Source organism: Ailuropoda melanoleuca, chromosome 9 (genome assembly GCF_002007445.2).
Source record: "Ailuropoda melanoleuca isolate Jingjing chromosome 9, ASM200744v2, whole genome shotgun sequence".
NCBI lineage: Eukaryota > Metazoa > Chordata > Mammalia > Carnivora > Ursidae > Ailuropoda > Ailuropoda melanoleuca.
The window spans coordinates 1,402,317-1,418,773 of NC_048226.1; the positions used below are offsets into that span (position 1 = coordinate 1,402,317).

Here is a 16,457-nt window from a genome sequence, read left to right on the forward strand (position 1 = left end):
TGTTGTAACAGTTAAAAAAGAAAGAAAGAAAGAAAACAAAACAAAACAAACCTGGAACAAAGTGAATGTCAATTTTGGAGTGGTTAAAGCTGTCATGGCATATATCTGTGTCATGGAATACTCTGAGGCTGTTAAAAAGAAACACGACACGCACGCACAAACGAGATCTAAGAAATTTTCTTAAGTGGAAAAGTTAAGGAACAATACTTCAAATATGATACAATCTATATAAAATAAAAAGAACTTTTAGGGGCCCCTGGGTGGTGCAGTCAGTTAAGCACCTGACTCTTGGTTTCAGCTCAGGTTGTGATTTCAAGGTCATGAGTCCGAGCCCTGAGTTGGGCTCCACACTCAGTGCAGTGTCTGCCTGAGAGTCTGTCTCCCTCTCTCCTCCCGCTCATGCTCTCTCTCTCTCGAAAATAAGTAAATAAATCTTAAAGTAAAAAGAACTTTTTAACTATCAGTATGTACACATGCATGTGTTAGGGGTGGGAGGTTAGGTCGAGAGCTGTTCCTGCTTTCATAAAGAGATTTAAGAAAAGTGCAAACATAAGTGCCCACATTTCCATCATGCAGAATTTGTAACTATTACCTAATCCTAGTTGCTTTGTCCTTTCGTTTCCAGAACTATATCCTTCTATTGTAACTGCTAGCCCACAGAGCCATTTCCTCTCACCCCATCTAGCAGTACCACCATCCTGAGTGTGGTATGCAGTTCCCGTTCTGGGCATCCATGGAAATCCTAGGGTTCCTTGAACCATACCTCGAAAACACATTAATTTTACAGACGAAGAGACTGGAATGTAGGGAGAAGGAGTTTTCTCCGGGTCTTGGAGCAACGGCATAGCTGAGCTTGGGGCAAACCCGGCTGGGCCTGTGCCACGGGCCTTGTGGTTGTTGGTGGCTCTCAGGGAGGGATGAATGTGCTGGAGTGTCACAGCAGGACCCAGTCTGGCCTCTCAGACACAGACCCTGAAATCCCAGGCCCAGGGTCTGCCTTGAGTTATTATGGATACCCTGCAGAGATGGTAGAGGTCAGACCTCGGATAGATTGCTTTTTGACCGCCCCTGCCTGGTCTGGGGCCAGGATTGGGCTCTATAACCTTGGAACAGGCCCCAGAAGAAGACTGTCGGTGTTTTCTGGATCCTTCCAGCCGGGAGGAATGCCAAGGATGTGGACTCAAAAAAACAGATTTGCCTTTCCGCCCTCCAGATGGAGTGCGCTCATTAACCTTAATTACCGAGCAGGCACAAGGGCCATCCAGCTCCATTGCAGAGCGAGGACACGACACCCAGGAGAGACTGTAACACAGAACTCAGCTGCCGTTCCCGGGGAGCGGAGGGCCACTCAGGGGTCCCCAGAATCACGGAGCTGTCCTTCAGCACGGAGCCCGCACGAGCCAGGGGCTCCATCTGCCCCCTTCCTGGGGAGGCTGGAGGTGACCTTGCCTCAGAGTCAGGGATTCTGGGCAGTGAACGACCCTCGCGGGGACGGACTGCCGGGCCGCCCCGGAGCACTCACCAGAGCGTGCAGCTTTCGGGCTGAGGTTTAGCAGTTCCTAATGGAAGTCCTGCCACATGCCACAGTCCAAATACAGAGCCTGGCAATAAGTGTCTCCGTCGGGGTTTTAGGGCAAAACTAGCAGGAAGGGTCCACAAATACAGGATCTGGGATAAATGTGTGTCCTGCCCTAGGGCTGGGGGGTGGGATGCTCAGGTCCTCGCTTTCTGTGCTGAGGTATTTCTTTTTTTCTGTCCATATGTGTGTGTCAGTCTGCTAGGGGTGGCTTATGCAACAGGATGTCTGTCCACTTCTCACAGTTCTGGAGGCTAGAAGTCCCGGATTAAGATCTGCCAGGGTTTGATTTTGGTGAGGGCTCTCTTCCTTGTGTGCACATGGTCACTTTCTCACCATGACCTTGCCTAACGTGCATGCATGCAAAGAGGGAGAGAGCGCTCTCTCTCCTTTTTATAAGGTCACCAATCTTAGCAGAGTAAGACCCTGACCTTTATGACTTCATTTGACCTCTTTAAAAGCTGTCTCTCCAAATACAATCACACTTGATGTCAGGACTTCAACAAATGAATCTGGGTGGGGGGGACACAAGTCAGTCCGTGGCAATGTGTGAGTTCTGGGTCCAAGTTTGACCAAGGGGCACGGCCACTCTGGGGCCACGCAGGCCCATACCTCGTGGGCACACAGTGAGTGTTGAGAAGATGAGGACCAGTGTTTGGCCATGGCCCTCCAGACACTGCTAGTAAGAAGACGAGGTGGTGACTGAAAAGCACGCTGCTTGTTACTGTGGGGAAAACAACGGGCCGTGTGGACATGGTGAACTCACTCAGATAACACAGACTGGTCACGTGCCATCATCAGCTGGTGCTATAAATAGCAGTGCAGCCATTATGAAAGGTGACCCATCAGAATCACTCCCCCAGATGGCAGGTGGGTTAAGTGGATGGCGTTTGCTCAGGACAGAAAAGTTGTCCAGTGTCTTAACCTCACACCAATCACATTGTCCTGCGGGACTGCACTCGGTGGCCTCACTCCTCCGTCAGAGCAATTAGCAGCTGGTCAGTGTTCAGAGATGATTAAGACCGTGACATCTTCCAGGGCTGGAGAGAGGCAAGGGGGGGATGGGATTCACGGAATCTTGTAGTTAGGACTTGTTGTCTTCCAATATCTAAAGCTCTCTAATCTCTAAAGAACCTTCCAGAGCAAAGAGGCGGAAAGAAGCAGCACCACTTTGGATAAAAGGGAAGAGAACATGTCTGCCCAGAGAGTGCATTATCACTGTGCTGTGCTTCTGTAAGCCGTCGGACCACCCGCTGTGTCATTCTAGGCTAGACTCTGATCCTGCCTGTCTCCCGTGGCTCTCCTTGGGTTCCCTTCACCAGCCAGCGTGCACACCTCCCAGGCTCTGCATGTTTTGCTCCTGGCAGCTCCCATCTACAGCTTCCTAGACTGCCCTTGGGTCACTGCAGCTGCCCCATCCATGCATGCAGAGAGCTGGAGGCGCCCTCGAGGACCTCGGCCCACCCAGACTGAAGAAGATGCTACCGTTAGGAGACTCGCCATCAGGAAAGCATGAAGGCCAAGCATGGGACCGCGTGACCGCTGCTGGTGCTGCAGAGAGATGTGTCGCTCATGGACCCCACCAGCCACCTCTGCAGAAGCCAGGGACAGAGATGAGATTACCCAGAAAAGACCTTTGGAAGATGCTCTCATCAAGTGCAGTGTATCCCTGTGACACACATGGGCCGACACAAACATCCTGAGACTGTGATGCCGGTAGAAACACTGCCCGCCTGGTCTGCAGAGCACAGAGAAGACAGGATGAAAGAAGGCAGCTGGGCTCTCAAAATTCTGCAGGCAGAAAACAGGCTGATGGGAATAGTCCCTATAAATGTGTCCTGCCCTTCAGGAACACGGAAGAATGACCCTTAGGGCAACAGCCTTGGCCCAGGGGACAGAGATGTGGACACAGAGGGTGAAGCCTTGAGCCACGGATTATTCCCAGGCCTTGAAAATGAGTGGAGTTTTCCTGGTGGAATTTTGGAATTGCTTGGGACTGATGACTCCTTTCTTTAATTTGTTTTCTCTTTTGAAAGGGGAATGTGTGTTACTGTTATCCTATGCATGTCCCACCACTATTTTTGGAGCAGATAACATCCTTTTCCAGGTCCCCACAGGTGGAAAGGGGTTTTGCCCCAGGATGGATCACGTGCAGAGTGTCACCAGTACCTGAGGCGGACGGTTGAGATGAGATTCCAGACCTCGGGTGGATGGCATAGTGGGTGAACACATGCAGGATAGACGCGGATCTTTGGAGGCCAGAGAGCGGGCTGCAGGAGCGTGAATAATGACCCCCCCGCAAGAAATCCACACTGAATCTTTGGAACCAGTGAATGTTATCTTACAGAGCAAAAGGGGCTTTGCTGACGCGATGGGTTAAGGATCTTGCGATGGGTTTTCTGGCCGTGGGCTCCATGTAACCGCAGCTGTCCTTGTGAGCGCCTGGCAGAGGGGGGATCGGCTGTAGTGGGGGAGGAAAGGTGACCGTGGGAGCAGAGACGGTGTGAGGAGCTCGCTCCTGGAGCCGCCAGAAAGAACAGCCTTGCCAACACCGAGGTGTTCCCCCCCTCACACTCATTTTGGCCTTCTGACCTCCGGAACGGAGGAGCATACGTCTCTGTGATTCTAAACCACCCCGGCTTGTGGCAGTGTGTTATACAGCCAGGGGAGTCACAGTCCTTCTGACTCTCACATCCCATCTCTAAGAGGCCTGAGGCTATGTTTGTTTTCTTCCCCCAGGATTGGAGAAGCGGAAACCAACCAAGGGCATGCAAGAACACGACGTCTGGCCAGCAGACGAGGCGTGACTCACTGGCAGACTGTCAGAAAAAGAAATTTCCTTAAAAGGGAACCGAAAATCCGAAAGAGGGAGGGCCGTGTGCACCGGCTTCGACGCTGATGCAGGCCGACGAGGTGGCTGTATAGACGAGGAGAGGGGGGAGACATTGCACAAGGACAGGGCGAGTTGCTCTAGTGGTCAGACCGAGGCGCGGGCCCTGATGCTTCGGAGCCTGGCTCTTCCCAGAGTGCTGACCCCCACGCCAACAGCAGCCAGAGGTCAGAGCAAGAACGCCAGCAGAGACCCCAAGAGGCAATGCAAGGGGGACAGGGCAAGGCCACTCCTTGTCCTTACACGAAAAGATCCGTTCTTCGAGGTGACCTTATTGAACTCTGTTCCTCGTAAAATCACTCTCCAGTAGAAAACACCTGGAAGAAGCACCTTCACTTTTGGAAGGCAGGGCACTCACTGGACAGCGCCAAGGAGGGCACTCGCTTTCCACGAGTGAAGAGGAACAGGTGCAAAAAGGAAGAGGGTAAGTGTACACTGTCCCCCGTAATGCTCTGTAGGGCACTGAGGCATCAGGGCAAGCCCAGACTCCGGAGACTCACGAACGCGGGTTCAAATCCTGGGCGTGCCGTTGACTAGTGGAGCAGCCTGAGGACGTTGCCCCGGTAAGCCTCCGTCCCCTTGCCTGTGAGATGCAGCTGCTCATGTGTGTCTCCTGGGGGTGTCATCGGGGTCCATGAAAGAAAGGTCCTTCTCTGAGCCCCATCTTTCCCTTTGACAGAGCCCACTTGGGAGGCTTTCAATGACTCCTCGTCTGCTCAGAGCCCGCCTTCTCTCCTGATATCCCCACATGTGGACCCGTGCCTGCGTGGATTCAGCCTGCTTTGGGGCCCCTTCTGTTTGTCAGCTGCCATGTCCCCGGTCGCCTGCTCTGCTCATGGTGTGTGCAAATGTGGACGTGGAGTCTGGGATCAGGTATGTGTTTGAACATGTCAAGCTAACGCTGGTAGAATGACATGGAATATTTGGACAGTGTGATTAAGAAGCCAAATAGACATTGTTACCGCCTGCGGGGATACACATTATTTTCAAATGTTCACAGGACATTTATGAAAATTGACTTAATACAAATTCACAAGGAAAACATCCGTACATTTTTAAAAGTGGAAGTTTTATAGGCTGTGTTCTCTGACTGCAAAGAAGTTAAGCAAACAAATGAACCCACAAGCCATTTGACTTGAGAAAAAAAGAATAACATGAAAAAAAATAATTGCGTTCATTAAAAAATTGAGCTGCAATTACAGAATATTTAGGAAATCACTCTAATGAGAATACCACCTATTAAAAGTTATGGGGTGGCGTGAACGACAGCTGTTTACCGCACTCAGGGGCAAACTCCTACCTTTCATTACTGAGCCAAAAGAATTAAACGCAGCGACACAAGGAATCCACCGAGATACTTACATAAACAGCGTCGAGAAAATCCGCAAGATGGGATTAGTAAGAGTAAGAACAAGAATTAATAATTCACAAGAACAGAAAATCAGTAGAGTTAAAAATAAACCACAAAGAAAGTCCTCTGAAATAGTCTGAGTTTGGACAAACCCCTGGTGAGTCTGTTCTGGGGAAAAGGGAGAAAAGGGCACATGCGTCATCAGGAATGGGAAAGGGGTTGCAGCCACAGAGAGGAAGGAAACGGACTGCAAACGCCAGGCAGGACTCTGTGGAACTCTGCCGATACATCTTAAAAATTCAATGATAAAAAAAAAGAAAAAAAGAATTCAATGATATCTTTTCTAGAACGTGAATGGTCCAAACGGACCCAAAATGTAATTAGAAGCCCAAAGAGAGGTCCTCCATGAAGGCCTGTTGAGAGTGTCACGTCGGCACGAGTTGGGCTGGTGTCCGGCAGGCCGGGCAGGGTCCAGCACGAGCTGTAGGAGCACCTCGGTGATCCCTGGAGAGCCCCGGGATGGGAGGCACCTGCTTCTGTCCTGAGGGCTGGGGGTAGCGTGGCGGCCACCATCACACTCCTTCCCTCGTCCGTACTCCCCCTTGCCACGTAGGGGCCATAAAACGGCACATCTCCTGTGAATACCTCTCTGGAACAGCTCGAGCTCCGGTAGCCTCGACTTTGAGTATGTTTCTTGTGACTAGGAAGCCCCCAAGGTGCTTATTTATAACCAAAGGGCCTTCCAGATGGAGTGTCTCCTTGAGGCCAAAGGAGGCCACATCACTCGGGAAGCTCGTGGACAAGCAAGTACACTCCAGTGTCCGTGGCAACAGTTCCACTCAGTGGTCCATCAAGGGAGTTTCCCAGCATTCCTCAGTGCTCTGCCAAGAGCCCCTAGATTCACCCCCACACGTGGGCCACGTTCCTGGGGCGCTAGCTGGCCTCCAGGATGACTGGCCCAGGACTGACCCCGGGGTAGAGCGCATCAGGGATTGGAGCCATTCCTCTCTCAAGAGAACCCAGCTCCAGGCAGGGGCCTGCCCCCAAGTCTAAGGCCCTTATCCCCATGATGCTTTTATTTCAGGGCCCTCATTCCTCCCTCCTCCCTCTGGGTGTCATTTAGTGAACTACTAAAGCATTTTTAACTTGTATCTTGCTGGAAAGGGGTAGAGTCTCTCAACCCGTTTCCATTCTGGAGGCTCCCAGGTTCCTTGCAACTATACCAGCCTCTTCTGGGCATCTCCCAAGGTCTGCTCATCAGTTTATCTCCCAGAAAGAAATGCTGATTTTCCACGTTTTGAATATCCTGCCACACAGAACCAACACGACATTTGTAAATGTCTGTCTTTATCACATCTTTCATTAGGAAACTCTGAAGGCTGTACCCCGGTTCTCCAGGACGGGGGCTCCAGCCAACTGCATGGAGTATATGTCTTCTGTCTCTGCGTATGTTAGGGACACGTTCTTTTCATACTATTTCCCTCAAATCAGTGTAAGTCCTCTTTGCAAGCTACACACATTGATTTCCTGTGTCTGAAGGGTGAATGGACAAAAGCCCGCAGTTTTGAGAACTAGGGAAGAGAGGTCTCTTTTCCAAAGAACATACTTCATTTGTTCCCAGCCATGAATTGAGATGTTCGCATTTCCCCTACTCACCACTTTACACGTGTCATACAGAAGCAAAGACTTTAGAGATCACCCAGTCCAGAGCCTGTATTCAGAATTAGGGAGACTGAAGCTCAGGGAGGCAAGTGATGGGATCTGGGGTCCCCAGAGGGGACGGGAGCCCTTGACTTCTGGAGGTCGTGAGTGCCTTGGCGTTATCCATGGTACCTCTAGCTAGGCTGGCTGGTGTCCTTGAGTTGCTTCCAATGGCAGAAGGTAGGCTCCGATGCCAGGAGACGAGGGAGAAAATTCATCTTTTGTGTTTTCTAGTCCGTGCCAATTATAAGCTGGGACTCTGTTCCACTATGGGCTTCGTGGTAGCACAGCTCCTCGGGGAATTAAGGAAAAATGTAGGAAATGAGACCAGACTGCCAAGGATGAGGTCTGGGGGCGATCCAAGCAGGCAGCGGGTTGGAATCCTATTTCAATGATTATGATGTTGGCTGCAGGTTTCTGGTTAATAACCCCCACCAAGTCAGGGAAGTGTTCTTCTCTGCGTATATGCTCTAAGTTTTAGTACCTTATATAGAAAACAGGGGTGATAATAATACGGGCCTTGCAGCATTGTTGTCAGGTCGGATACAGCACACATTGCTCCTAACAGCGCCTGGCACACAGAAACGCACGATAAAATGAGCCATTTGTATTAGTTCCGGGACGCTAATGAGTTTCAGGATTGCCCAAGACAAACATGTATTTCTCCTTCGTCTCTGAATAGATATCTTCATGTTGCACCAAACCTAGATCCCGGAATAAATCCTACTTGGTATATTCTCTTTTAACGCACAGCTGGATTTGAATGTGAATATTTTATCTGGGGTTGTTACAACCATTACTAAGTAAGATGGAATCTATTGACTCCTTTGTGTGTGCTATTTTGTTAAATTTTTTTGTATCAAGGTTGTGCTCATTTCTAAGCACAAATTGGGAAGATTCCATGTGATTCTGTGTTCCTTAGTGGTTCAAGGAAGAGGAATTATCTGTAAAAGGGTGTTTTTTTTCAAGATTTTATCTATCATCTATCTATCTATCTATCAATCATCTATCTATCTATCATCTATCTAATCTATCTATCATCTATCTATCTACCTATCTATCTATCATCTATCTATCTATCATCTATCATCTATCTATCTATCATCTATCTACCTATCATCTATCTATCTATCTATCATCTATCTATCTATCATCTATCTATCAATCTATCATCTATATCATCTATCTATCTATCATCTATCTATCTATCATCTATCTATCTATCTATCATCTATCATCTATCTATCATCAGAGAGAGATGACAAGCAGGGGAAGCAGCAGACTCCCCGCTGAGCAGGGAGCCCGATACGGGACTCGATCCCACGACTCTAGGGTCATAACCTGAGCTGAAGACAGACACTTAACCGACTGAGCCACCCAGGTGCCCCAATTTTGTTTTTCTTATTTAGGTCTGTAAGCCATCTGAAATGGATTTTCCTGTGATCTGACCTGGGGTTTCAGTTGATGTCTTCCTGTATGGAGAAACAGTTGTCTTCACCGTTTACTGACTAGTCTGTTTTTCCCCCATGACTTGTAACCTCAAGTTACCATGTAAACATGAGTTCACCCTGGGCTCTCTGTGCTTTTAAAGGTGTCTGCTGTCTACCCTGCGCCAATACCACACTGTCTGATCACATTCAGATGGCTTTATGAGGCATCTTGATAACAGCAGTCCAAGCCCCGCCGTGGGATGCGTATGCAAGGGCACCTTGGCCCCTCATACATGTTATGATCATCCCGTTGGGATGCTGATTGGAATTGCACTGAATTTTAAATCCGTAGCCATGAATTACCATCTATATGAGAAGGTAATACCTTTTGCCATTGGTGAGTTAGGCATTCAGACTTTCTCTCATGTCCATTCATCGTGTTTTATCATCTCACCGTGAGAAAATGCATTTTTTGATTATTTATTCCTTGGTTTGCTGTAGTTTACGATATTGTCAGTACTATCTTGTTCCTTTTCGCATTTTCTATTTGTCCATCAACTATATACAAACAATACAAATTTTCTTGTATATGAATTTTAAATCCCACCAACTGCCTGAGCTCTATTATTAGTTTATTTTCTATTTAGAAAATCAGTGTCAGGGCGCCTGGGTGGCTCAGTCGCTTAAGCGTCTGACTCTTGATTTCGGTTCAGGTCATGATCTCAGGGTCGTGGGACTGAGCCCCGCATCAGGCTCTGTGCCCAGTGGGGAGCCTGCTTGTCCCTCTCCCTCTGCTCCTCCCCTGGCTCTCTCTCTCTCTTTCTCTCTTTCTAAAATAATAAATAAATAAAATCTTAAAAAAAAGAAGATAGTATCTTCAAGGAACAGTTTTGTTCCTTTCTCTGCATGTTGCCACTTTTTCTTTTCCTGTTGAATCTGATCACAAGCAAAATGGTCAACTGTGGGGGCAACGGTGGGCATCCTTGTGTTGTTCCTTATTGCAAAGGGAATATTGCTAATCTTTCATCATAAAAATGATGGATTTTATAGGTCTAATTTTACCTCTTTCTCTTTCATTAGTTTTTGTTGTTTTTTTAGCTTCACAAGATGACAGTTTGATAGATTGATTTTCAATCTTTCTTGTGAAATATAACAATTTTTATGTTCGTGGATTTTTTTTGAGTATGGTTTTTTGCTGCACGCATGGAAAAATGTGTTATTGTCTATGGATTTTATAGATCACTTTCCTCATTGCTATTAATTTTTAGTCTCTGATTTTTATTTTGATTTGAAGGTCGTGTGGAAAAGTGATTTTTCAAAAATTATTAAATGGTTAGAAATTTTTATTTATTTAAAAAAATTCATTAATTCTATTTTCATTGCGTTGTGGCCAGAAAACATAGCCTCTTTCAGGTTTTACTCTGTCTCCTGTGTGTGTGTGTCCATGGTTAATTTTTTGAAACTATTTCATGAACATATATAAAAACTTGTTATTCTGTTTTGGGGGCATGTGAGATTTTATACACATTCATTAGATCAAGATTATCCATCATGTTATTAGAATCCTCGTTCCACATGGCTATTTGATCCATCCAATTTTGAATTCATATTCATTTTTACGGAAATTAAAGATTTTGAATTTAAAATTTTATGGAAATTTAAAACCACCCACAAAGTAGAGATAGTCAAGAATCTTTGCGGACCGCAGTGTCTTGAAGATCTCCTACGTTTGCCCTCGAAGTCTTGTGTTTTACCATTCCCTCAACTAAATGTCTGTGAACGGTGCTAAGTAAGGTTCATTCTCTCTCCCCAAGGGGGTATCTGGTTTCTCTTGCTTCATTTATTAAAAAGACCATCTTTTCTCCTAAAGAAACAGGGAGGCACTTTGTTGCAAGTCAAGTGATTCACGTAGGCGAGTCGATGTGCTGACTTTGAAATACGTCCACAAATCCTTTGAAAAGGCAGACTCCACGGTGCCTGCCCTTGAGCCTGGTGGGGAGACGGGGGCTCTGCGGCCCCTCCATGAATAAAATGAGGTGGAAGTTAACTTGGGGGCTGGTTAGAGAGGGTCACGCGGCTTCTACTGGTCTCACTTGGGACACAGGGACCGGGAGCTTTGGGCTGCCATGCCAGGAGGTGGTGCCCTGTGGGGAGCACATGGAGACCCAGGGATCCTTCCTCACGGGGGAGGACACCCGACGTGTGGGTGAAGACGACTTCCCGAGGACCCCAGCCCCAGCCACCACCTGCCTGTGGCCACCGAGAGCCCCGGAACAGTAGCTGCTAGCTGAGCCCAAAATGAATGACTGTTACTGTTTTAAGCCAAGATTTGTTACGCAGCAGTAATACCGGAACAGTGTCGGTCTGCATTCGTCTCTGGTTCCGTTGTCTTTCTTTTTACCAACGTCATATTTTCTTCATTCCAGCTGTAGCATAAATCTTGAAATCCACTAGTGTAAGCTCTCCTAATTTGTTTTCAAGATTGTCTTGGATATTCCTGGTTCTTTTCATTCACACACAAATGTTAGACTCAGCCTGTCTGTTTCCACAGAAATATACCTGCCGGGATTTTGACTGGGGCCGCACCGAATCTGGGTCAACCTGGAGACAATCGGCATCTTCACAACGTTGAGTGGCCAGCGCTCGCCCTATCTGTGAGTCTTTATTTCCTTTGAGCACTGTCTTGAAGTTTTCTGAATGTCTCAAAATAGCTTTCTTTTGCCTTTACTCAGACTGTTGTTTTGCTGAACACAGATTTCTAGGTTCAAGATGATCCTTTCTCGGAACTTTAAAGATACTGCTCCATTCCTGCCATTTTAGCACTTAGCGTTAGAAATGAGACATCTAGGGGTGCCTGGGTGGCTCAGGTAAGCGTCCAACTCTTGGTCTCAGCTCTGGTCGTGATTTCAGGGTGGTGAGTTCAAGCCCCATGTTGGCTCCATGCTGGGAATGGAGCCACTTAAAAAAAAAAAAGAAATGAGACATCTAATTTTTCTTTCCATTGTTGGCAGCAAATAAATGTTGTTTTCTGGTCTGGAAGCTTATAGGACTTAATCTGTGTTCCTAAATATTTTAAAAGTTCTACCAGAAGATCACTAATATGTGCGTCTTTTTTCCATTTTTTTCTTTCATTGAGTTGGGCAGTTTTTTTAAAATAAGAAAAAATTTTTTATTGAGGTATGACTAACACACAACATCATATTAATTTCCAGCATATAACACAGGGGTTCGGTATCTGTCTACTGCAAGATGGTCACAACATGTCTAGCAAACATCTGTTACCAAATGTAGTTGCAGATATTTTTCTCGTGATGAGGACTTTTAAGATTTACTCTCTCATGGTGAACATTCTGGATCCAAAAGTTCAAGGCTTTCTTCACCTCTGAGAAATTTTTTCCTATTTTTTTCTTTTCCACATCCTCTTCGATCGACCTTTCTGGTTTTATTATACAGATAATGGCTCTTGGGTCTTGGTTCTCCATGCCTCTTGCTTTTTTTTCTTGCAAGTTGTCCCTGGTTCCACGCCTTCAACCTTGAAGGTCCCTCAGTTGGTCTTTTGAATTGGGTAATCTGGTTTCCAGCCAAGTTTACCCTGCTATCGCTGAGTCTGTTAGTCCTGTTTTTTTTTTGGTTTTTTTTGTTTTGTTTTTTTATTATTATATTATGTTAGTCACCATACAGTACATCCCCGGATTCCGATGCAAAGTTCGATGCTTCATTAGTTGCGTATAACACCCAGTGCACCATGCAATACGTGCCCTCCTTACCACCCATCACCAGTCTATCCCATTCCCCCACCCCCTCCCCTCTAAAGTCTTCAGTTTGCTTCTCATAGTCCATAGTCTCTCGTGTTTCATTCCCCCTTCTGATTACCCCCCTTTCTTTATCCCTTTCTTCCCCTACCGATCATCCTAGTTCTTATGTTCCATAGATGAGAGAAATCATATGATAACTGTCTTTCTCTGCTTGACTTATTTCACTTAGCATTATCTCCTCTGTTAGTCCTGTTTTGTCCATCGTGCTTTGAATGTCAAAAGGCTTTCTGCCCTTCCCTCACACTGTTCTCAGGTCCTAGGAGCTCGCTCTTACTTTTTGAAGTGCTGTTTTGTCACTTCGTAAAATCAACCTTCCCGAGTATACCCATTAAAATGTAATTTTTCCTCCTGTTCCCTCATTGCCCTTTTTTTTTTAATTAAAGACCATTTCTTCTAATTGCTCAGCTTGTTGGGTTGTGGAATGTCCTCTTATGTTTTCTGCCCACATTTATGGATGGAGTTGCAGCTGCACGTACGTTCGTGGCTGATTGGGCTCCTTCCACGGCTGCCTTGGTTTGACCCCCGAGCCACCTTCTCTAAGAGCAGAGGGGTCCACCTGGCGCGGGGACAGAGGGGGAATCTCAGTGCAGGGATGCTCAGGCCAGAGACCGGTGCAGATTAACCCTCCCCTCTTCTCACCCCACCATCAGGGTAAGATGGAGAAGCAAGTCTCCAATTACGGCGAATACAGAAAGATGGGGAGAGATGTCCAGGTCTGGTGGAAGCTCTGTGTGGGGCTGAGGGGAGAGACCTCTAACTCCCTCTGTTGGTTCTCGGATGCCCAATGCTCTCGAGGTCTCATGAGGGTATTTGAGTTAGGATGGAGGAATGTTTTAGCGGGAAATAAAAAAAAAACTCCAGTGAAGGCAAAAAAAAAAAAATTAGAATATCGTTGTTCTGTTGTTTTGTAGGAGTTTTCCTCTCCATGCACATTTGCTATGGTGGCCCCAGGTGTGCCCCCTTTCCTCCCCCTCCCTGGCCTCATGCTGTGTGAGCAGTCTCCCCGAGCAAATGCTGTCCTGCATGTCAGAAGCAGTCGTGCATAAGGCCCTGTGGCTGATGGCAAGCTGGCCTGTGTGAGGCGTGGCCCGGTGCTCGGACTGGACGTTTCCCCAGCTCCCCACGACTGAGTGCTCCCACCCCTGCTGCCGGAGCATGCTCCGACCCCGGGCCTTCTGCTGCTCTGCTGGGAGCAGCGACACTCCACTCCCCGTAGGTCAGGGTCAACCTTTGACAGCAGGCTTGAGCGCTCAGCTGCTCTCACCTGCTTCCCGTCTTCCAGAAATTCCTATAGCCCTCTGCCCCACAGAGGAGACCCTGACTCACTTTCCAGCACTGCTACATTTAGTCTACGTTTTATTTGGTAATTTCAGTGGGATAGCCAGAGCAAAGGGAAGGAAACGAAGAATCAATTTGCCATTTTTACAGGAGCAAGATTTCCCCCATTTCGCTTATTTGTGTATTAACTGATTTATTCTTCATACTTTACTCATAGGGCTCATGCTTTATTGAGCTTTATTGAGTGTCCACAGCAGATGCTGTTTAACATTTATTTCTGGGGAGCTGGGTGGCTCAGTCGGTGAAACGTCTGCCTTCGGCTCGGGTCATGATCTCAGGGTCCTGGGATCGAGTCCTGCATCAGGCTCCCGGCTCAGTGGGGAGTCTGCTTCTCCCCGTCCCTCTGCCGCTCCCCCAGGCTCATGTTCTCGCTTGCTCTGCTCTCTCTCTCAAGTAAATAAATCTTAAAAAAAATTTTTTTTTAAAGAATGAAAGAAAAAAGTTTTTAGGCAAAAAAAATTTTCTTGGACGGTGTGTGATCCAATTGATTGAAGTAAATCTGCTGAGTGGTTCGACTTTAAACTGTCTGCTTCGGGTTTCGGTGTTTGTGTCCCAGGGATGATCCCAGTGGCCGATTGCTTGATTCCTTAGGGGAAGGCGCCCCTGCCCCCGCCTCCCCAGGCAGATGTCTGGGGATGTGAGCCTGTCACTGGCGGTGGGCCATAACCGTCCTCAGATCCCACAGGGTCCTCGGGGTCCTCACTGCTGGACCTCTGCCTGTTGCCGGGTGCCCATCCACGGAAGCCCCTCTCTCCCAACACTGGGCCTTCGTCCCTCTCACGTTCACGTCCCTGGACGCGTGGGGATGTCTGGGTGCCCGGCACATGGGTGTGCTGACGGCAGGGAAGCGGAATCTCGGCCTCAGGCTGGTCGTCTTGCTGGCTCTGTGCCACTTGTCCTGCACGTGCTGACCACACGTGGGCTCATGAGGGTCCTGCATCTTCCCTCAGGTTACGCCCAGAAGTGAGCTCCTGGCCCAGTGTTCGGGAGCCCCTGACGTGTAGCTGTGTGCTTTGAGAGCCCCGAAGCTGAGACCCCGAGACTGGGGTGAGGACAGGCTGGGACACAAGAGCCCGTCTCCGGACATACTCAGCCTCCTCGTCCCCCTTCTCCTTCCCTCAGTCTCCTGGGCTAGAGGGACCATTGGGCTTGCGTTTCCTCTACACGAGAGCTCCACACCTGCCTTTGAAATTTCTGGTTCGTGTCGGGGGAAGCACGGACCTTCAGAGGCAGTGCTAGGAAGCGTTCATAGCAACGTGACACTGTGATGACATCCAAGCGTGTGATAACAGACTCTCGCCTCCAACAGCACACAGACGAGCTAGGTGTGAGTCACGCAGTCCATGCAGAGCACTGATCACGTGCAGTAAGACCATGTGTAGGTCTGTGACAGATCAGAAATTTAGGGGAAAAGCCAGCCGGATAGTCTGAGAAGTCCTGCTCTCCATCACAGTCCCCTTCCGTCCTGGGGTCTCGAGCCCTGTGGACTGGCTGGCTGCACACGGGGCTGTGGGGGCATCCTCTCCGTAGGATGGAAGAACTCTGTGACCTTGACAGTCTAATGGAAATTAGAGGGTGCTAGAACATCCTTTGTTCCCCTGGTATCCTGGCTTTCAAGAGCAATATTGACTTGGCTAACAAATTCCAATACGGTACATAGTGGTCAAAAGCTGAATGGGCCGTTCTGTTTGCATTTCTGTTGTCGTGTGGTTTGGGCTGATTAGGGGAGAAGGTCAGGTGCACAAAAATACAAATGATACATATATAGAGTTTATAATTTCCCTTTTATATTTATCTCAAGCCAAGAAAGTTCTACCGAGGCTTGACTAAGCTTCCCAAGATATGACCATTCTCCTTTCCCATTGCAGGCTGAGAGGCCTTGGTAGAAAACTGGTAATGACGCGGACTATTCCTGCCTGACAGCAGGAGTGAGAACTGTGTCTGGTAGCAAAGTTGCCCCCAAAGGTTGCAGTTTTATTGCTCTGTAGAACATTAAGAAATTCTTTGTGTAAATTAGCAATCTTTTTCAAGCAGGCTTTCTTTCACGCCCTTGAAAGCCTCCCTTTTTCCGATTCTCTTAGAGCCGATTTCCATTGCGATGGTCCCGTCATTCACGAATGAAATAAATCACTGCTTACGCCACGTATTTTCGCAAGAGTTGAGATTCTAACTTTTTGAAAATCATACTTGGATGCTTCCATTGTCCCCTTGGAAGCCGGACAACGTATAAAAATAGAAGATCATTCATGCCACGACGCTGACGTGCAGAGAAGACTCGGTGTCTTTGTTTTACCTGTGATTTAAGTCGTCTTTTCCCAAACATTAAGAATGGTTTAAATTTTATCTGACCCAGTGA

The 16,457-nt window shown here is 47.8% G+C and overlaps 1 long non-coding RNA gene across 1 annotated transcript; it reads left to right on the plus strand.

The window, feature by feature from the left end:
* The first annotated feature begins 4,498 nt into the window (after positions 1 to 4,498).
* LOC117803684 lies at positions 4,499 to 11,785 on the plus strand. The gene is made up of 3 exons (XR_004627619.1): positions 4,499 to 4,890; positions 5,146 to 5,339; positions 11,500 to 11,785. It is a non-coding gene; the product is annotated as an uncharacterized LOC117803684 (long non-coding RNA).
* The last annotated feature ends 4,672 nt before the right edge of the window (positions 11,786 to 16,457 follow it).